General features: G+C 44.9%; 1 long non-coding RNA gene across 1 annotated transcript; it reads left to right on the forward strand.

Annotated features, from left to right (window-relative positions):
- The first annotated feature begins 12,591 nt into the window (after positions 1-12,591).
- LOC115292714 lies at positions 12,592-17,816 on the forward strand. The gene is made up of 3 exons (XR_003909104.1): positions 12,592-12,656; positions 13,129-13,200; positions 17,611-17,816. It is a non-coding gene; the product is annotated as an uncharacterized LOC115292714 (long non-coding RNA).
- Positions 17,817-23,021: the final 5,205 nt, after the last annotated feature.

Below are 23,021 nucleotides of genomic sequence, written 5' to 3' on the forward strand. Positions count from 1 at the left end.
TCCCCAAGACTGTCCTGAAGCACTTTCTATAAACCCTCCAGCTGTTTCAAACTATTTGTGTGTGGTTTGTAGCACATGCTATATTCTTCCTGCATCCCCCAACTTTAGCTCACTCTGTTCCCTCTGCCTAGAATACTCTTCCACTCAACACACTCAAATACCAACTCCTGGGTAGGGCCTTTTCTGGCAGGATGGACTGCTCTGAATTCTGTGTCCCAATAGCACTCTGGACCATTGTTAACATCATCACACATATCATTTTCGTACCAGAACCAGCTGCTTACTGTTCATCTCCCCTAATGGACTCAAGCTCTTAGAAGTGGGTTCTCTGACTTTATTCATCCTGTTTCCCTAGGGGGGAAAAATGAGTAGGTCATCATAAATGTGTTTTGGAGTAAATGCATCAAGGGACACAACTCATCCTTCCATTTGATTCTGCCCTATAATATGACTGGAAGCAGGTCCCATCTCTCTGAGTCTTACTTTCCTTCTCTGTAAAATGGGTAGGGGAAGATAAATTAGAAAAATGGCCTCTCAGCGGTTTTCTGGCTTTATTGTCTATGATTTTTAAACTCTTATCTCCTGGTAGAAAACTGACAGTTCCTCATAATTCTTTAAAAGCCAGGGTGGGGGCGCCTGGGTGGCTCATTCGGTTAAGTGTCGGACTTCAGCTCAGGTCATGATCTCACAGTTCGTGGGTTCGAGCCCCACGTCAGGCTCTGTGCTGACACCTGGCTCAGAGCCTGGAGCCTGCTTCAGATTCTGTGTCTCCCTCTTTCTCTGACCCTCCCTTGCTCGCACTCTCTCTCTCTCTCTCTCTCTCTCTCAAAAATAAATAAAAACATTAAAAAAATTTTTTTTATAAAAGCCAGGGTGATGTTTTCATGTATATGTACTAAAGGGACTGGTGTTTCCCGCCCCCCCCAGTCTATCATGTTTTAAAAATGTGTATTTGGGTACCTGTGCATTCATTCGGATGAGCAACTTTGGCTCAGGTTATGATCTCATGGTTGGTGAGTTCGAGCCCTGCATCAGGCTCTGTGCTGAGTGCTTGCTTGGAGCCTGGATCCTGCTTCAGATTTGGCGTCTCCTTCTCTCTCTGACCCTCCCTGCTCATGCTCTGTCTCACTCTGTCTCTCAAAAAATAAATAAATGTAAAAAAGTGTGTATTATTTAGCATCTTACAAATTCTCTTGACTCAAGTTTCAAGAGGTGTATGGGATTGATTGATTGTAGGAAGCATACAATTTTTATCTCCCTTGCCGATTAAAATTGTTGAAGTAATTGATTTTTTAAAAGGAATTTCTGACTGTATTTTCTAATGACTGTTGTCAGCTTGGATGTATGTGGAAAGGGGTCACTGTGTTGCTGCATGTGTCACCCCAGTGTCTCTCCTTTCACTAATGTAGCCATCTTGTGTGCGTGCCCAGCTCAGTAGCGCCTGATCCCTGAGGCCTTTGGTCCCCACTTCCCACGCCCCATCTCTGCCCCTTGAGTTACAGTTTAGGAGCTTTCTGCATGGATGGGATCCAGTATCCCTCCTATTCCTATTTATAAGATGCAAAAAATGCACAATTGTGATCTTCATAACCAGCCTATGAGTAGAGGAAGGGCAGAGGTTATTATTGACCCATTTTGCAGACAGAACTAAGGTTCAAAGAGGTGAAGTGGCTTGCCTAAGGCCACATGGCTAAGAAGATCTTCTGAGCCTGGCCTAGTGGGACTTAGGATTTTCCACTGTTCTGATTTTCATGGACTCCTTTGAAAATTGTTTAGACATCTCCCGGGTTGCCTGAGTGCTCTGAGGCTTGTTCCCTGGTGAAACCAGAGGGAGGCGATTTTTTTTCTTTTCTTCTTTTTTAAAAATGTTTATTTATTTTTGAGAGAGAGAAGAGGGGAGGGGCAAAGAGAGAGGGAGACACAGAATCCAAAGCAGGCTCAAGGCTCTGAGCTGTCAGCACAGAGCCCAATGCGGGGCTTGAGCTCATCAACTGTGAGATCATGACCTGAGCCGGAGATGGATATTTAACTGACTGAGCCGCCCAGGTGCCCCAGAGGCAGGTGATTCTATCCAAAGCAAAGAAGGGGTCTAACCCACTACAAATATTTGGGACCAAGTGGCCACACTCATTAGTGAAGAGGGAATCCGAATTAGCTAGAACTGTCTGTTCGGTGGTTTCTATCATTAACATCTCTCGATGCCAGTCAGTGAGCTATGGAAGCCTGAAGCAGGGCCTTCCTCTGGAAGCTTCAGAGAAGCGTGGTGGGGAAGCTACTCAGGAGTGTGGGGTCTGGGTGCTGACTGCTACAAACCCAGCTCAGAGCGAGCACTACTTACCAGTGCCCCTCTCCGAGACTCAGCATCTGTAGCTAAGAAGAGGAGACAAGAAACCTTTCCCAGGTGACCTTGGGGGTGGTTGTGAGGGCCACCTACTGTGACGGAGGCAGCAGAGCTCCAGAAGTTGAAAATTCTGGGCAAAAATCAGGGAGCAACATGTTTAGTCTTGTTATTCTACTTTCTTAACTATGAACAGTCTCAGTGGAGGGAAGTGAGCCCAGCCCAGCGTTCTTTTCCTAAAAGTGGCTCCAAGAAACATTATGCAAGAGGACACACAGCTGTGAAAGTGTGAATAACCACAGTTCCTGCCCTACCTGCCTGTCAGAACACTGAAGGGATTAAGTTAGATAGTGATGTAAGACCATTTAAACAAATATAACAGTTGCTATTATTATGACATACTCTTTTTCCTCAAAGGCTAAAGGTAGCCCTTAATAATCCAAAAGGAATTTGTCCAAAACCCTCTGTGATGCTATTTATGCTGCAGGCCTGCCTCATGTCGGGAGTAAAGGGTGCCGCTCAGCTGAGTGGGCAGAAAGGGCTGAGCTGGAATGCCTCTGCTCAGGTTTTGCTCCTCATACCTTTTGGATTCTCTTTTTGAATCAATGGCTTTAGCTTTCTGTAATGATCTGGAAGCTTCTTGCCCCCTTGGTGCTAAGTGGTCCCAGAGGATCAATTCCCTTTCTGAAAAGGGCTCTTTTTTTGTTTTTTGGGGTTTTGTTTGTTTGATTGTTTTCTCCCTAGTACGGGGGGAAAATAATTACTCTCATAGAGTGTAAAGAAAAATTCCTTGTCAGGAGTTTAAAACATGTTTGAAGTGGATAGGGCCCAACCTCAGTGAAAACATATATTTTTTATTTCCAAAAAGAAGTAGAGGCAATTTCTAATATGGGCCATACACTAAGGATGTTATATTTTAAATTAAAAAATAAAGCCATAAAAATGGCAAGAAAGCAAATATGTTAGTTATAAGACTTAGTATAGTTATTGCAATTCAGCATTAAATATAACTCTGAGCTTCCTGGTAGGCAGGGCAAAAAAGGGTAAACATGATGACTTTTCCTTTTCCGAGTGAAGGAGGTGTCCTGATTGTTGGAATTTTTTTTTCTGGTACCAGTTTTGAAAAGGAATTTAATATTGGGTAATCCTCAGAGATAATGAATATGTCTATAGCAAGAGTTTACATCTAATGCAAGAAAGATCTTACATTTCCATCACATTTCCCTTTTTAAACTCCAGGCTCATAGTAACCAGTGGTAAAATTTCTTTACCTAGATATTCCAAAGTCATCTGACCATATTCCAAACTGAACTTGTTAACTTCTTTTTTTGAATGTTTATTATTTCTGAGAGAGAGTGAAAGAGAGAGAGAGAGAGAGAGAGAGAGAGAGAGAGAGAGCGAGAGCGCATGACTAGAGAGAGGGGCAGAGAGTGAGAGAGAGACACGGAATCTGAAACAGGCTCCAGGTTCTGAGCTGTCAGCACAGAGCCCATGTAGGGCTTGAACTTGGGAATAGCGAGATCATGACCATGATCTGACCTGAGTTGGATGTTTAACGGACTGAGTCACCCAGGTGCCCCAGAACGTGTTAACTTCTTCTGAAATGAGCTTATCTCCCTGTGTTCATTGCTTTTGTTAAAGCATCACATATACAAGCTGCCCTTGCCAGACAAATGTCAGCTTGTTTAGATGATGCCTCCCCCAACCTCCAGCCCATGCCCAGTCAATTGTGGGGACTCTGCATCCTTGATTTGCTTTAAATGCCTCCTCTCCTTTCCACTTCCAATGCCATTACTTTGGGCCAAAGCTGTCCCATTTCTCACCTGGGCTATTGCAATGGCTTCTTAACTAGCCTTCTTATTATTCCAACCTGCTCTTCACACTGGCTGTCTAAAGACTGATGTATAAACAGTGCCAACCTAATCTTTCTCAAAACTTGCCAAGGCTGCACTTTGTCTTCAAGGTGAAGTCTAAACTCCTGACATGGCCGATGAGGCTTTTCACACACGTACGGTCCAGCCCCAGGGGTTGCCACACGTCATATACAGTCTCTAACAAAGGACATTTGTTCTCTCGGGGCACGCCCCTGCTTTGTGCTTTGCACAAGTGATTCCTTCTTCCAAGAAATCCCCCCTTCTTTGGAAACTTGGTGGCCCCCATTCTGGGAAGTTTTTCTGATCTCCCTTCACTGCTCACCACAGTCAGACTCATTCCCCTCTGTATCCCTCAATACCTGGAGTATCTCACTTATACTTACCCCGTGCCTCTGAATCCTCAAAGAATATCAACTCCTTCAAGACAGAAATGCAATTCCACACATCCTAGATTTCCAAATCTATGCATGTGCCTGACATTGATGGAGTCTGATGAGGACCTCTTGACTGAATAGGTAGAGGAGAAAAATAGAATGCCAAGGTTGAGTCTAAAGTGTGTTGATGAGTGATACAGGGATCAACGGACTTTTCCTCTAAGATACCTGGAGGAGTGGGTCGATAGACTGTGCTTTAGATAAATCTCTCTGAGATCATCTCTCTGTGCTAAGCTTCGGTAGGAGCTGGAGGCAGATAATGAATGATTCTGCTGTTGCAAAGCCCCCAGTGGATGACCTTCTGTGTGCCTGAGCAGGAGACCTATGTACCCTGACCACCTTGTGCATGTATGGATAGATGAGGAAAGTAACATTATATTAAGGGCAGGAAGAAGCCCAACGAAGAAATGGGTCTTTTGAACACTCATGGTTTCCTTTAAGAGGTATTGCTTTCTATCAAGCACCTGTCATGTCACCCATGGAGCACCCTTTCTTTGCTTCCCTCCATCAAGTTGTACATCATAGAGGCTTTTTGCCAAGTGCATCTGAATTAACTGGCACTTGTTTAAAGTGCATATTCCTCAGTTTCCCCCCATGACTTTACCCCATAAAAACCCTGCCTCAAAGAAGGTCTAAGTTGGCTTAGCTAGCCCATTGCCTAGCTCCTTAGTGGTACTGTTACAGCTCTACATGGGCAAAACTTGGGCTCAACCTTGCTTTTAACCTCCACGGGTTATTTGGCATGGAACTTTGTGGGTGCAAGCAGTTTTCCATGCTCCTGGACCTGGTACAATATAGTGGAGCTCCCCCACAGACCCTCGGGGGGCATTCACGTGCCACACAGGTCCCAGCAAGCATAGCTTTCCTTGGTAGGGACACCAGAGGGTGTCCAGATGGAGGGTTCTAGTTCCTGTGGAGGACCTGGTCGGCACAGTATAGGTTGATACTATTATGAATGATAATGTCCAGCAATCACTATTTGAAATAAATAATTATAGTTCATGGCCAAATAGGATTTTGCTGTTCTCAAAACTCTTGGATTTGCATTATTTCCTGTGACCCCACCATAGTCCTGTGAGGTAGGACTGTTCCATTTTACAGATGCAGGAACTGAGATTCAGAGAGGGCATCTAGGTGACTTGTACAAGTTCACACAGATAGGATTGTTACCACTGGATCTCAGGTTTCCTGACTCCATTTCATGTGATGTTCCATTCCAGCTTGCTTCCTGATCTCTTATGTTATCAGATTTGAAAGTGGGGGTATCATAGAACTATATTTGAGGGCTCAACAATGTCTATTGAGAAATGTGCAATTACAATTTGCTATAAAATGCTGAATACAAAAATAAGAATTTCCATGTTTTGAGTGATTGGAGGAGCAGACACTGTGGCTCTGTTAGAACTTTAGTCCCATGTGTGGAGAAGGCTTCCGAAGTTCATCATCCCCGTCTAAGCTGTCAGCAAAGTTTCCGTGGTGTGCCGCAGCTGGCTTGCACCCATCAGTGAAAGCTAATTGTGAGTGTCATTTCTTTACTTCACGGTTTGGTGATGTCACACTGCTAGCTTGAAATCAGCCATGGCACAAGAATGCACCCCATGGAAATCAGCAACTGCTACAAATTCAGGGCTTTTCCATCCCAGAGCACCAGGCATTAAACATTTGCCAGCACGCCGCTGCTCACAGCTACCAGTGACTGACTCAAACTAGAAGTTCGAAAGTTCTCCTCTGTCATCTGCATGCGACCATCTTCGGTGCTGATTTTTCTTCTGACCACAAGTCATACCCCATTCATGGGATCATGCCATTCCTTAAATAGGAGGCTCTTTCTGTCCGAGCTTGCAAAATCAAACGGGTGGGTTTTCTACTAATAGCTTCTCATATTTGTATAGTTTGCCACGCGTTTTCATATCCCTCATGACTTCTGAGTCTCGTGTGCTCTAGGGGACAGATGCCTTCTCTTCTCGTTAGAGAGGAAGAGCCTGAAGATCTGACAAATGATGTGACCACTCCCAGAGTCACTGGCCCAGCAAGTGGCAGCTAGGGTCTTGCACTGTGACTTGCTTTGTGACCCTTCCCCTTGTACGAGACCCCTCCTTCACCCATGACACTTGCAGTACTTGCAGCTCAGGCTACTGTCTGGGGCAAAGAGAAAAGGTGCCCTGAACCAACTTGGGGTATAGCATTTGTCCTGGCCCTGAACAGAAAAGGACAGACATGCTGGCTTGGGAGTACCTGCAAGAATTGCTAACCCCACGTTACTGATCCTGTGCAAGGAAGGGAGTCTACTTCACTCCCCCTTTATCCTTGGTTCTGTCTTTGATTCCTTTAAAAACTTTTATGGGGACCTAGTGTCTCTGGATCCTACTGTAAGCCCTGCCCTCAGCAAGAATTAGGAGCCTCCTAAGTGACTGGCATTAATGCCCTGCTTCCCCTCTTGCACAACTCCCAGCTTCTCTACCGCCTGGTGATGGAATTATTGATTGGTAAGCATTTCACAACACATTTTCAAAACTTGCTGAAGGTCAAGAATTAATGACTCATGGGAAGTCACATTTCTTTCTGCCTCAGCCTCTCTGGATTATATCGGTGAGGCTGGTTAATGGCAGTCACTGAAGAACCTAAGGTCAAAGTTAACTGTCCAACCCTGACCAGCGGGACCATTTAGCTACTTGAGGACATAATTCTCGATCTTCTGTTTGGTGATTAATCTGCTGAATCACTTTGGTTTTTAATACCAAAGAATATAAGAGGGGAATTAAAGGATTTCAGTGCTGAATTTGCCACCAGCTTGACCCGGAGTATTAGAGTACTGGAGTGCCAGAGAGGTACTCAGTTGAAGAAAAAGCTTTGGCTGATAGGTAGGGGGATCTTCGCTCTGATACCTGAAATTTTGTACCAGCTCTTTGGAGAACAAAGCCAAACCCCTGATCCAAGCTTCTAGATAATTACTCACATCTGTGTTTGAGGCCAGAAAGACCTGGTGTGAGACAGTGTGGAAGAATGCCTTAGGGCACAGTAGCAGAGAGACATCCAGATCAGGAAGCAAAGGATCTGGGTTAACTCTCAAGTCTGCCACCTAGGATTGGAAGGTACTGACAAATGGCTAGACCTATGTCAGGGCCCCAGTTTCTTCATGCGTAACATGGAGACCTTGATGAATGCTTTCTTTCGGAAGGCTGCTTCAAAGGTCAAGTGACCCGATGCCTGTGAACTTTTTCTGTTACAAACTGCAATGCGTGGAAAGAGGCTTGGTTCCACATGGGCTAGTCGAAGGTTTGGAAGAAGTGAATATCAAGGGGACATTTGTTTTCCTCTCAATAGAAAAATTTGTTCTCACCTTTTTCCACCCCCCTCTTTTTCCCCAGAAAATAATCTAACTTGCCGAATTCGTTTCTGAATGCCTTTTCAAGGAGCAATCGCGGAACCGGCAATTTGGTAATAGGTCTCCTATAGGTTGTTATATTTTAAGTACCAGAAGGTCCTGTAGTTCTAATATAGCATAATCCCAGAACTAAGAGGTGTGATGACCTGGAAGTATTAGTGACGACTGTGCCTCCTTGACTCTGCAGCACAGTCCTTCCCCTCGAACGTTGGGGCACATTTGCCCTCTCCCGGTAGCGAGGGCAGCTTTGCTCCCCTGCTCCCGACTGGAGAATGAGCCAGTGAAAAAGGAAGCGGGGCACTTGGCTGGCTCAGTCAGGGGAGCGTGCCCCTCTTGATCTCGGAGTTGTGAGTTCGAGCCCTGCGTTGGAAACAGATTATGCAAATAAATAAATAAATAAAATCTTAAAAACTAAATAAATAAAAAGGAAGCAAATTTAGTTATGTAAAACATACCCTGGGTGAGGAAAGGCAAGTATGTGTTTCGACTTGAGTGAAATTGCTTTTTTCCCACCAGTTTGCCCTCTTGTCAGGACATGTTAGAACGTACTGAGCCCTTGGCAGTCCCTGCTCTCACCTCTCCATTGTACAGAAGAGCAACCTAGGGCTCAGAGCCTAGAGGTGATTTTACTACAGTCACAAAGCCACCTCTGGGGTAGAATCGGGATTTGATCATTTCCTGACTTCTTCTGTCTCCTATCTCCATTACACCACAGGGAACTGGTGACTCTAAGAGAAAAGAGAAAAAAATAGATCTTTATTTGAATATCTTGGGCTACTGGTTTTCAAGGATAGTTCTATGACCAGCAGCAACAATGCCTCAAAAGCTATGGTAGCTAGCTTCAATGAACTTATGTAATGAACATTTATCATAGAACATGTGTCATAAAACACCTGTTAGATCTGAGCATTGGTGCCTAAGTTGCTTTTATTGTCAAAGAAAAGAATCGGGAAAGGGATTTGGCTGAATGAAACTGCAAGATTTTTTAAAAATTTTCTTAAGTTTATTCATTTTTGAGAGAGAGAGAGACAGAGCATGAACAGGGGAGGGGCAGAGAGAGAGAGGGAGACACAGAATCTGAAGCAAGCTACAGCTGTCAGCACAGAGCCGAATGTGGGACTCAAACCCATGAACCACGAAATCATGACCTGAGCTGAAGTCAGAAGCTTAACCAATTGAGCCACCCAGGCACCCCTGGAAGACTTTTTATTAGAAAATTCAGAGGCAGTTTCTGGAGGAACAGAAACACATTTCCAAAGGCTTGAAAAATTTACTTAAATGGGATTAGGTGAATTTAGGAGTTAAAGATGTGAAGGACACTGAGGATCGTTTGGTGCCTAAGGCCTCTTTCAGACAGGTCTCTTCTGTTTGTCTTGGTCACAAAGCTCTTGGAACCTCAAGGTGGGCAGAGCCAGAGGTTTCCCAGAGCAATGTCTGAGGTTGCTGGTTTCCATTTAGGCTCCCATACAAACACGTACCAAAACACTCATGGTTTTCACTGCCATCTCTTCTCAATACGGACATGACCAAAGTCAAAGAGACATGGGCCATTTGTCTCTCGAACTGAGCCCATCCATACCAAGTGGACTTTGGCCTATTTTGGAGGTCAGCCTACATCAACAGAATGGGACATTTGCCAAATACATGGTCACTTCCTTTTGGCTCCCTACAAATTTTTGAACTGCAAGAGCTGTTCATTTATTTACTCACCTAATAGCTATTATTAAGGGAGCACTGAACTAGAAAACCTGGGCAGGTATATAATGAGCTCACTGTGCCTCAGTTTTCTCACCAGCATGAGACTATTCATTATCTGCCTTGCAGACCTCACCTTGTTGCTGTGAGCATCCCATGAATGGCATGTGGAAGTGTTATTTCTGACTCTAAAGCCAGATGAAAGGTTGTTGCTACCACTCTGTGCCCAGCAGTGTGCTAGGCACCAGGTAGGTTACAGAAGACACATAAGCGACGGTCCCTACCCTCCAGAAACTTACAACCCCATGTTGGGAAACCAAGGCACACCCAGACAAAAGAGAGATGGAAGACTCTATGTACTACTTCAATGGTAGCTCTGAGACCTATAGGGGTACAGAGAAGGGGGACATCATTAACAGGCTGCAGGTGGGGACTGCCTCTTGGAGGAAGTAAGGCTTGAGTTGGGTGATGAGGTAGAAAGAGAAGACGGAGAAGGTTTTGATAGGTGTGGCATCACTGAGTCAGCTAGTGGAGGCTTTTCTTGGTCAATCCACCTATTTGGAGTTAGAACTCCCAATCAAGCTGGAATTACGGATTTAAAATTTGAGGAGAGTTATAGGAAAAGGAAAGTTAGAGAAGTTTTTAGACCAATGATAGGTTATAATGAGATTGTGACTGGGGAGGCCTCACATGTGGAAGATGGATTTGTGAGGAAACACAGTGGGTAGGGGGCCAAGGCCAGGGGCTGGCATGCTTCTGGACCAGACCAATGAAAATGGTAAGAGAAAAAAAATGCGTGTAAGTGAGCGAGTTCTGTTTGTAGGTGGAGGACAGGTCAGGCTATTAACCCTTCCTTTTCTCTTGGTGTGTAAATGTTGGGATTTGAGTTAAATGGGACAAGGAGGGGCAAAGAATGGGAGTGTCTTTAAATGTACCTTTGGAAGATTTTTGAAAACATAAATTGGTCTCACAGTGTCCATTTGGCTACTTATGAAAAAGGATGTGAAGTTGCTGGCTAATCCATAGGATGATAGGTTTTCAGAGTTAAGCAGGACCTTACACATTATTTGGTTACAAGGTGGCCCACATCAGAATTTCTGTTCCAATATTGCAGCAAATGCTTATCCCTCTTCCCAAACCTCTTTAATCAAAGGGGGTTCACTACTACTTGAAGAAGGCCTTCCCAGGACTGGATGGGCCTAACGTTTCACAATACTTTTATTTTGAACTCTAATAAATTTTCTTAATTGGTTTTCCTACTGCCCCTCTTCCCTCCCCAGGGTCACACAGAACATGGTCACATCTTCTAGATTCAGCCATTTAATTGAAGATCCAGGCCCTGTCTTTCTGAATGCTCTCCATCAACCTCATTTATAAATTACCTTTTATTTGGATAAGTAAAGTGCAGTAAAATCTCATCATTTTGATTTTTTAAATTTATTCTATCTTTATGATGTTTATATATTTTTGAGAGAGAGGGAGAGGCCTGACTAAAAGAGGGGCAGAGAGAGAGGGGTAGACACAGAATCAGAAGCAGGCTCCAGGCTCTGAGCTGTCAGCACAGAGCCCGATGTGGGTCTCAAACCCATGAACAGTGAGAACATGACCTGAGCCTAAGTCCAATGCTTAACTGACTGAGCCATCTAAACGCCCCTCATTTCTATTTTTATTTATCTTTTTAGCCAAAGACAATAGGTTTGGATTCTGTATCTTACAGGAAAAAAATTTTAATTGAAATAAAGAAAGAAAGAAGACAGACAGGCTCAGTTATAGGATCCTTCATATCCTTCTTTCTTCACCTCAAGAAAGTAAATGGGGACTTTTATTGTTGCTGTTGTTGGCTTTGCACAAAAGCTAGGTCCTGTGAACTCATGAAATAGGTGTCTTCATCTCTTCTTGGAATGGATCAGCTGGATATCTTCCAGGGATTTGGTGTCAGAAATCAAGTCTGGTGAGTGAGAAGTTTGACCAGATTCAGAACAGCCTTACCCAATTGCAAATAGAGGGCGCGGAGTCAGGTCAGTTAGAGGGGGTCGCAAAAATGAAGCTTATAATGAATAGGGTGTATATTTGAGGCACATAATTGTCTCAGTCAGTAGTAGTTAATATTAACAAGATAAAAACACAAAAGAAATAGTAACAGTAAGGAACAACCAGGCAAACCCTGGAACTTTTGAAGTGATACAAAGGGAAAGAGATCTGTAATAAACACACTATTGTCTGAGGATGGTCTTTCTCGTTCCTAAGCAAATTATATTGCCGTGGTCTGTTTCAGACTGTGCTCCGGCAAAACCTTAGCACTCATATTAAAAGTTAGAGTAGACGGCTCAGGTCACTGTCTCACGATTAGTGATTTTGAGCCCTGTGTTGAGCTCTGTACTGACAGCAAGGAGACTGTTTGGGATTCTCTGTCTCCCTCTCTCTCTGCTCTTGCCCTGCTCATTCTCTCTCTCTCTCTCTCTCTCTCTCTCTCTCTCTCTCTCTCTCTCTCTCTCTCTCCCCTCTCTTTCTCTGCCTCAAAATAAATAAATAAACTTAAAAAAAGTTTAGAGTAGAAAAGCTAATCTTTACCAGGACATAGACAATGCTCCACTGTGTCAAAATACACAAGCAAACAAACAAGAAGCAGGTCAGCTTTTTCTTTTTGGCACCGTGCAAGACCATATGCTTCCAGAGATGAGGATTTAAAAATAGCCTGTCCCACAGCTTACGCTGTAGCCCTGGGACATGCTGGGGGTGGACGGATTGCCTCACACTTAATAATAGTGACACTTCACATTTACCCAAACCTCTTCTCAAAGTAACCGAGAATACTTTCCAATTACTTGTTTTCTGTTTTTAAGAAATCGAATCCTCCTGATGTCCCTGTGAGCTGAGCAGGCGGTGGTACTAGTATTCCCACTTTGCCGAAATGACCGCGTTATCAAAAGGTAAAGGCACTAACTCGGGATCATAGACTGACTCAGTCAGGGATGAGTCTGGGGCAGTTCCAAACACATGGGGCTACGGCAACATCCTGAGCCGTGAGAGCCACGGGTTCATAGGATGTTGCACAAAAAAGAGAGTTGCTTCCCATTACTTGTGTTTTGAAATGTATTAGCCTTTCACTGTATGCATTTCATCAGTTTCCCATTCCAAGGCAAATTGCTTACAAGCCGTGGTGACCTGTATTTGCAGACCAATTTACAGGGTCTTAGGAACAACGTGATGTTTCACGTCTCCAGAATTCCTGACCCTCGAGATGGTTTTCCACTCACCCTCTCATCTGATCTGTGACACAGGCTGTAGTTTAGGCAAGGCCAGAGTTATGATGAGAGACATCAGAGGCTCAGGATGTGGGGGAAACTTTTCACCTGCTAAGGGCAACAGACGCTGACTGACATGCAGATCTTTGCTCTGCAGGTCTGGGCTGTTCTCCTGCTGGCCACATGGTCCCCTAGGTCTAAGCAATGCGGTGAAACTTGGATGCACAGGGTATGTTTCCAGGGAAGATGTCTTCCTCGGTGCTCAGGACTGACTCTGCCATCCAGTTTGGCGCCCAACTCTCAGTTTCTAATTGGTTGCATAACATGAATGGGGGGAATCTAGATGTGGCAAACACAAGTCAGTGACAAGGTCCCTTTAAGGAAGAAGGGAAACTGATCATCCTGATTGTCTGGCAGATGGTTTGGAGTCCAGTGAGGTTGTGTGACCCACCAGCCTTAGCCCCTATTCTGACCCTACCTCCCTTGGCTCTACTATAATTATCCTCTTGCCAACACACTAACTTCCTTTGCTGCTTTCCCCCTCATTGGGCAAAACCCAACCTGGGGAAGTGTAACCATCCTCACCTCCTTTGCCCGTCCCTAAGCAGCAAAATGCTGTTAAGAGCATTGCACACCATCCTGGAAACAGCTCACTTTAAATTTATGACTGCCAATGGGCCCTGTAACACTTCTAGCAAATTTGCTTTTTCAGTCTCTGGATCAACTCTTTCGCACCTTTACCTTCCTCCCTAAATCTCCACCATGCATTATTCTTTCCATCTTCCAGGATGATCACCTTCCTTATTATTCAAGGAGAGTTATTCCATCTTTCTTTACTCACCCACATCTGTACCCGCAAACACCTCCCATAGGCAGTGTTGCTGTTTCTAAAGGTGATCCTTCCGTTTGTCTCCTGGATTCTATGTCCTTTTACTTATTTCTTTCCGGCAACATCATTTTCTCTTGTTCGCATACACAGATCCTATCAATATACAAAGATGCCTGTACGGTAACTGTTTAAAGACAACTCTCTCTTGATTGTGGTTGTCTCCCATGATCCTCCTGTTTCCACCCTTTTCTTTGATGCCTTCACAAAAACTTTCAAAAATAAGATCTACTTTACTGGTCTCCTCTTCTTCAGCTCCTCAACTGTATTCCCGTTTCTTTTGTATCCTATCACTCTATGTAAGCAGCCTTTATCAAAGACACTAACGATCTACATGTTTCCAAAGCCCAACAAACTCACCTTTCTGGACTGTTGTGTAGAATTTGACACAGTCGATCCCTCATACTTATTTGAACATTTCCCTCTCTGCGCTTCTGTGATGTCACTCTCACCTGGTTTGCCCTTACCTTCCTGTCTCCTTGTCCAGCTCTTCTTCCTCCACATCAAATTTGGAGTGCTCTGAGGTTCTTGTCTCTGTTCTGTTGACACTCTTCCCAGATGACCTTCTTGAGTCTCATGGCTTTAATACACCATCTATATGCAGATAACTCCAAATCTTTATCTCCACATGCCTTCTCCCTTGAGCCCCAGACTTGATAACTATAATTGTATATCTAATAGGCATTTCACACGAATCACCACCCTAGCCAAACAACTGACTTACCCTTCCCCCACATCCAAGCCCTTCTCCCCAAGTCTTCCCTTGTCAGAGTAAGTTGTCCTGGGCCACCCAGATATTTCTTCAGAGAATATATACGAGTTGTTCTAATTTCATTTTATTTCCCTTAAACCCCATGGTTAACCCATCAGCAAGTCCTATTGACCTTATACCTAAAATATATGTCAATCTAGATGATTTTTCATCACCTCTACTACTAGCTGCCTTATTCCAAGCTATCATCACATTGTTCATGTCCAAGTTTTTGGTCCCTATACTCCCATTTCACACATAGCCAGAATAAAGTTTCCAAGACCCAAAGTTAGAAAGTCACCTGTCTGCTAAACTCTCTTATCATGAGTATAAAACTCTACAGAGCCTGGTCCCTGACTACTTGTCCAGCATTGTCTCCCTTTCTTCCTCCATCTCATCTGTAATGTTCACTGGTTTTTCTTCCTCCCTCATACCTGCCAATAGTTTCCAATCTAAGAACCTTTGCACTTTGCTTTTCCTTCTGTTTGGATATTCTTCTTCCAGATCTCTAGTGGCTGCTTCCTCTTGTCATTCTGTCATTCTCAGAACAAATGTCATTCCCTTAGACAAATTCACCTGACCAACATTGCTAACGTATTCTCCTCTAGAACCAACCACAAGTATTCCACCTTTATCCCTGCCCCCCTGCAAGGAGGAGTGTTCTCCTTTAGTTAAACTCTAGTGAATTATACCCTCAACTTTAGTGGTGAGTCAGTATAAAAATTAACATTGAAATTTGTGACTACATTGTCTCTGGGGGTTTCTGAAGACAGTATTTGCTCTGTCACTCAGTAATCTTTTCTCTAAAGCCCCGTATGAGGATTCTTTTAGGACTAAGAGCTAGAAAAGTGTTTCTCTTGAGAAACTGGTAATGACACAACTGACTTTGCATTGGTTTTTCTCTCTTTCCTCTCACTCCCTCCTCTCTCTCTTTAAGCTAAATAGCATAAGCTCAGAGCCAAATATTTAGCTTAATTATTACATATGTGTAGGACTATAGGACCTGGTTATTTGTCTAGACAGTTTTGTCCACTAGAACTTTCTACAATCATGGAAATATTTTGTATCTGCAACCTCCAATAAGTAGCCACTAACCAAGGGCGGCTACTGACCACTTGAAATGAGGCCAGTAAAACGGAGGAACTAAATTTTTACTGTATTTAATTTTTATTGATTTAAACTTAAATAGTCACACGGGCCTAGTGACTACACCAGACAGCACAGGTCTGGATACCCTGCTCTGAGATACTAGAGTGTATTTTTATGCACCCTTCATTATTCATGGTTGTATTTCCAATAAATTGCCTCAATTCTTTGTGGCTGGTTGGCAAAAAAGAAAGGGAGAAAACACATTTAAATGAGTAAGTGACTCTGCAGGGCAAGTCAGCATGTTTATAGGCTTGGGTGACACGATCAGGGTATGCAGACCATGAGTCTTAAATCCTATTTCCCTTTGTGAGCTCTGTGGAAAGAGCACCTGCAGCAAGTCTGAGATCCAAGTGCTAGTCTTCGTTTTGCTGTTGAACATGATGCATGTCTCTGAGTGAACCGAGATTCAATAGATTCATGTGTAAAATGGGGGCTTCTGGATTGACGACCTGGTGTCTTCGGCATCCGGATACCAGATGTGTAGCCCCTCCCACTGTCATTCCTTCTGAAGTCCAGGAAGCTGGCCCTTAGCTACTGACTTACAATATGAGGCAAACCTTTAGAAGGTCATCTCATTCCTGCCTGCCCCTAGGGCAGGGTCATTGGTAAATGAATTTAAAACAAATACGAACAGTCCAATCTTCAAAATGTCACCAGGGAGGGAGAACCCATTATAAATACTTAGGGATTTTGATACTTTTTAACAGAGAAGGATGTATCATTCTCTTTGTTACATAAAAGCACAGGATTGACATCAGAAGTCTTGGACTCTAGTCTCAGCTCAGCTACTAACAAGCTGCATGATTTTTGTCAAGTCAAAGTTTCCTCTTCTCTCAAATGAGAGGATTGGACCAGCTGACCTTTAATTTCCTGTCTTGTGCTAGCCATAATCATCAGAGCTAACATTTATTGAATCTTCAGAATGTGCTAGCATGCATTGCCTTATTTAGTCCTATAGAGGTGGAGAATATTATTATTTCCATTTCCAAGACAGAGAGACTGAGCTTCAGTGTTTTACAAGGGAACAAAGTTAGCACATGTTGGATTCTCTAGTGGATTCCCAAGTCTGGTTTCAGAGCTCATCTTCCTAACTATTCTGCCTTCTCTAGAACTTTGTGTTTTTCTGCTATTGGCCAGAACGTCATTGTTTTTCTTGTTAAGCAGAGTTATCTTAATGCTTTCAATCAAAGCTTCCAAAATCTGGGCCCAAATACAGTCTCTCCAGACTTCAAAAGGGCCAGGAAAGGCCCAGGACAGCCAGGATTAATGGGTTGGTTGCCACCGAGTAAGAGCAGCCTTATTCATTTGGCTAGTATGCTGTGCAAGTAATACCATTTTCTAAGGATGCTGTGATATGACAGATGCTGGGAAGCATGTGTGCTCAGGCACATGTAATGACTCACCAACAGGCTTTAGCTTGGGTTTCTCTTAAGTCATGTCACTCGCATTTCACAAGATCCTATCATGAGGGGCTGCTCTATCCCACAAACGTCAATCATCACTCCTTGAGAGGGGGCTATCTCAGTCATTCCTGTATGTCGAGCAGGTCCTTCTTGGGCCTGGCCCTCAGCTGATCCTCAATTAAGAACTTATTTTGTTAGCTGATAGGGCAGGATCCTTATGTCGGTGGGAATCCGACCAAGATAGAGGCAGAAAGAGCTTGAGAAATGTTAAGTCTAACCTGAAGAGGGTAGAGGATTTTCTCGAGGTCAGTTTATAGATAGTTGGAACAAAAACTCTGCTGTCCCTCATGCCCAGTCCAGGCCCCCTCCCTATCAGACTGGTAGTTGGAACCACGTCCTTCGGAAATGAGGCAGGGAAAACATAACTGAAATTTCATCCTTCCTCTGCAGATGTCAGGAGCAAGGGAGTACCACTAGTAGGCGGACCTACCTCCTCTGGCTCCATCAAAGGCCACAGACCCATGAGAACCATCCAGCCTAGCCTGAGCCACATGCCTGGAGGCCACAGCAGTACGCAGGAAAGTGAGAGGAAGTGGAAACGTGCGAGTAGAGGGCCCAAAGCAACGGGCTCACCACCGGAAAAAAAAATAAAAATAAACACGCTCAGAAATAGTGTAACTGATATGCAAAGGAGATCAAAACAAGGGTTTTAAAATATCTTGGCTGCTTTAGAGGAGGTGGGGGTGGTAAATGAAGCGAGGTTGCAAATGTGTGTTGGGGGGTGGGGAGGTTATGTGGATGGTTCACTGCAGCCTGCCAGGCCATGAGAGCCTGAGACCCGAGGGCATTCAGATGAAAACGTGGGAGGTATAGGTTCTCATGGGTAACTAAGAGGTAGGCATGGACTCTGGATCAAAAACCCTAAAGACTTTCAGCCCCAAACTCCTCCCTCTCTAACCCCATTGCCATTCCCTGAGAATCTGCCCCATTTGGAGTCATAGACATTTGTCCCAAGGCAGGGCATTGAGGCTCAGACAAGCCAGCAGGGAAGGCACCCAGAAGTCCACCCAACTTGGCTGAACTTCAAGGCTCAAGTAGCAGTTTGGAACAAATGTTCCAGGGTTACAGACTGAGGTTGAGCAAACTCAGGGAAGACAAATTCCTTGATCTTGCAAAGTCCAATTCCCTTTCCTTTCATTCTGTTGGGAAGAGCTACAGAAATGAACTCTCTTTTAAAGGAAAGGTTTTATTTTGAAACTGGTTCCTGAAATGGGAAACCAGAAGTTTGGTGATGGCCCTGCTGCCTGTTTATGCTCTCCCTCTGCCAATTTAACCAGCCCTAATAATAGCTCAAGGATCATGGGACATTTCTAGCATCAGACGGCCATCAGTCAGCAGCATAGGTACAAAAGGAAGCATTCGCTCCTCTATGAACCCAAATAGTCTCATGGATTTTACCAGAGGAAAGGACACTGGGCAGGAGTGGGGAAAGGGGGGTTACCTAGGCTTTGGAAATTAACCATCCTTCATATAGGTCTGATATTTACACTTACAAAGTACAATTACACTTACTACCCAGTGAGATGGACTGAGCAAGAGCAAACATACATTTTCCAGTTGAGACAGCAGTGACTCCCATGTGAAATGGCACAAGGACTCTCTCTACATATATGTGTGTGTGTGTGTGTGTGTATGTGTGTGTGTGTGTACACTCATTATAGGGCCCTGAGGAGTCAGAGATGAGAATCAGATCTCATTGGTCTAAACTTGAGCTAGCCCTCTCCATACCTTCCTCCTCCTCTCTCTCTCTCCCTTCTCCTCCTTTGACAAAGAAGGGTGCATTTAATACTTCAGTGATGGAATAGAAGGTGTTATTTTCTTTTAACTTTTGACATTAAATTTTTTTTTCTATTGTGTTTCTTGTTTGGTCATAAGAAGACAAATCTTACCCCAGACTCTTCTTGAACCTGACATTTAGTAGATAACCACCAATACATGCATGTGATGACCTTTAACTAGCAAAGCCCAGCCAGCTAGAGCTGAGGTGGGAGACAGGTGGTAGAGTCGAGCTTCAATTTCTGTCTGATGCAGATTTGCTCCGTAGGTCCAGAGAGCAGTGTGGTTGACACAGGCTGTGGAATTTCACAAGGTACCATTCATTGTGGGCTGAGAGTATCCAGGAGAGACTTCTAGATGGAGGAAGTCCTACTGAAGCAGCATATGAAAGGATAAATCTGGGTTGAAGCACGGGGAGCTCTCGAGAAGCAACAAGATAAAAGCCCAAAGGTTTAAAGTACATGGGGCATCATACGGATTTCAAAAAGACCCACCAAGTTGAAGCCATGAAATTAATGTTAAGGAGACACTTTGGAGTCATAATGTGGAGGGCTTTGAAAGACCAGCTGAATCACTGTAAGTTTATTCTGCAGGCATTTAGGAGTCTCGGAAGCCTTGTGAATGCAAGAGTAGTATGAGAAAACTGGTATTCTAGAAAGCTCCTTTTAGTTGTATGCAAGCTGGATAATAAGGAGAGCAGCTGGGAAAAGAAAGACCACAAAGGGCAGTGTATTAGGGGTCAAGACGCTGACTATTCTGCTTTTCAACTGTGTAAACTTGGTCAAATCAATCCCAGATATATGCATAAATATGTAAGAGTACCTCCTTCTCTAATGTGAAAACCTGCCCTGCCTTTCCTTCAGAGAGGTCCTGGATACCACATGCAATGAAGTTAAAATGATTTGTAAAGTATAAAACTACAGAATGGACATGAGAGATAATGCCCCAGGTTGACTTGATGCAATGGAAATGTGAGTTGGTTGGTGGCCATGGGGATGGGTGGTTGGGGGCCACACTGAATGAATGGTAAGTCTCCCTCTGGACGGATATCATGTTTCCTCCCTTGGCACCTCTTGTGTACAGGCTGGGGGCTAGCAGAAGATTAAGGTGTGTTGTGCTACTGCTTAGGAGTCAAAGACCAGAAATCTCCTAGGTCCCTAGTAACCTCCTCAAGGGAAAGAAAGAAGTAACAAAGCTAGCTCTTCAATATTGATCTTGAAATACAAATAAACAGTTGAGTTGCTGTTTTGCAGAGTTGCCGAGTAATTATGAAGGGCAAGGAAGAGTCAGTTTGCACAAGGTGATTGCTCAAGGCAAAGGTCTTGTCACAGGACCGGTGGAGGTGTCCGGGAAGATGCAAGCAGAAGTCAACCCAGCTGTTCTCAGCGGCTCTCACTCGAAGGCAGGCCTCGGCCTCATGGACAAGAAGGATTAACACAAACGAGTGAAATGAAAACTGCAGAATCCAGAATCGAGACTAGGTTAGGAGGGGTGAGACAGAGCCATCTGGGCGTTCAGCCAGCCCTAGGCTTCCAGTGGAAGTATTTCACAACCTTCTTCTTTCTTCATGGGTTATGTCCTTAGAGTGAGCAGCCAGAGGGAGCATCTTGGGGGAGTGGAAAGTGCACTGGACTGAGTGCCGGAGCTCTGCATTCAAGCCCTGGCTCCAACCCTGCCCAGTGGTGTGAGCCTTTCTCTTGGGGCCGGGCTCAGAGGAGACTGCATGATCCCTGGGACTCCCTTTGGATTCAGACTCCCGAGAGGGGCAGTGGACAGGCCAACCTGTCCTTCCAAACTGAAATTCAGAGGGGACAGCTACAGTGAACATACTGACCTACAGCCCAGGGTGACTGCATCCTGTGACCAGGCTTTAGCTCAGGCCATGAAGGCAACATGGGTAATTTTAAACAAGGTCAGCCTGGGGCACAGGCAGCTGTGTGCCTGCCAACCAAGGCTTGAGGTTCAGATGAAATCAGAGAGCTGGAGCCCTCCGAGTTCACCCTCATCATACTGTGGAGCTCCGCATAACGGAGGACAATTTCTCTGATCGATTCTTCCTTCTGAGCCTAGGAGAGCATAATTCCTTTCCCTTCTGCTCCCATGTTTCTTCTCCAAGTCTCAGAGCCCCAGGAACTCCTCTCCTGCCTTTCTCCCTCTTCCCAAGCAGATTCTCAGTGATAAATGCACTTGCTCTCTTGCACATACTTCCCTGTTCTTTCTGGCAACCAGCCACAGCACTGGTCCAGGCTTTGGGAAGTAGGGTGTGGGGCATGGGGGCAAAGTTCACAAGCTGGTCCCTGTGGCTGCCCAGCTGTGCCACGTGTCTGTGCAGGCAGAGTCTCATGGTGAGCTCATTTCTAAAGAGGGACCCCTGACTCCTGAGCCACTCAAGAGCACCATCGACTTTCTCTGGCCCTCCCTCCAGGGTCCAGGGAACATCCAAATTAAACAGACCTTTACTGAGCACCTACTAGACACCAGAATGCATTTTTAAAGAAGGCAAAGGATCCAGAGGTGAGTCATAGCCCCTGCTTCCAAAGGAGAGACAGAGTAAGCAGGAATGCCACTATAATACCACATAGAATGCAACGATAGTCACAAATCCAGGAAGACTTCAAATGAAGGAGAAGTAGCACTCAGTGGGCAGATCATAGAAGTCTGTGATGAGGTAGAATAATCATGCACATCGTATGAATTATTATGGCTATTATCATGGCCAACTTTTGCCAAACTCTTACTATGTTCAAGATCCTGTATACTTGTATCCAGGATCCTAGACCCTTGTGTACTCCCTTATTTTCTCTTGATGAAAGCCCTTTCCTCTTAGATAGAATCATTTTGGAGATAAAGAACATGAGGCTCAGAAAGGGTAAGTAACCTTCTTGAGGCCCCTCAGCTAGTAGATGTAGGTGAGGTATTCCCATGTAGGATAAAGAATGACAGCTTGAGGTGACAAAGCACGGCATAATTTTGTTGAGGCAGGGCAGATAAGGGGGACTTGTGGGCCAGTGAGGAGCTTGAGGAGCTTGCCCTTGCCCTAGAGGCTGTGGGGAGTTGGGGAATTTGAGTGGGGCAATGGCACAATGAGAAGGTAGCTCCAACTTAACAGTGAGTGCAGGCGGGTTGCCAGTCAGCGGTGGGCTGGGAGACTGGGCTGTAGGATGGGAGTTCGGGGTGTCGGGGAGAAGGAGAGGAGCAACTGGAATCCCAACACCTGTCCATCGTCTCCCTCTTGTTGCCATAATAGCATAGCACAAGGCAGCCTGGGTTCCGCTGGGGTCTGCAGGTGTCTGGGGGGCTTTCTTATCAGTCAGGTCCATGTCATGTCCCAGTGTGGTGGCTGGCACTCTTTTCTCATTCCCAGCAAGCACAGCATCCTCTGAATTCAGGGCCTTTATGCACACCCAGCTTGTACCCTTCTCCATCACTCTTTTGTCCCTTCTCCCAAACCCCGCAAAGCAGCAGAACCAAATGGATCAGAGTCCTTTTAATGAAATCAGGCTCCTAAGTAGAGTGCCTCCAAAGGGAGGACTGTGCATCCCCAGCTACCTTCAAGAGATCAAACAGGAGGTGGCTCAGGTAAGACAGGGCGGGAGGGCAGGCAGTGAAGAGCGTCCAGCAACGATGTCTGGCAGGAACCCCGTGAGACTGCCAGTGGGCACACTCTCCAGCCCAAGCTCCCGAGGAGCTCCTGCAATGACTGTGGCTGAGGCAAAAGTCAAAGTCACACAGGTCTTTGCCTCGGCCAAAGCCTTGAACCTCTGCGACCAAGTTCTTCTTGGCCCTTCCAAAGAGCTGCTTTGTCATCTCAAAGAGCAGCATAGGGTGGCATTTGCAGCCCCACCTATCCCATAGGAATGCCATCACAATCGTAGAGAAAGAAAGGGGCCCCCAGAGACCATTTAAGCCAAACTGAGAGTGCCCAGAGTAGGCATATAACTGACTGAGACTCACACAGGCTTCTGTCTTGTTTTTAAATGTTTATTTTGAGAGCGAGAGTGAGAGAGGAAGAGAGAGCACAAGTC

Source organism: Suricata suricatta, chromosome 5 (genome assembly GCF_006229205.1).
Source record: "Suricata suricatta isolate VVHF042 chromosome 5, meerkat_22Aug2017_6uvM2_HiC, whole genome shotgun sequence".
In the NCBI taxonomy this organism is placed as follows: Eukaryota; Metazoa; Chordata; class Mammalia; order Carnivora; family Herpestidae; genus Suricata; species Suricata suricatta.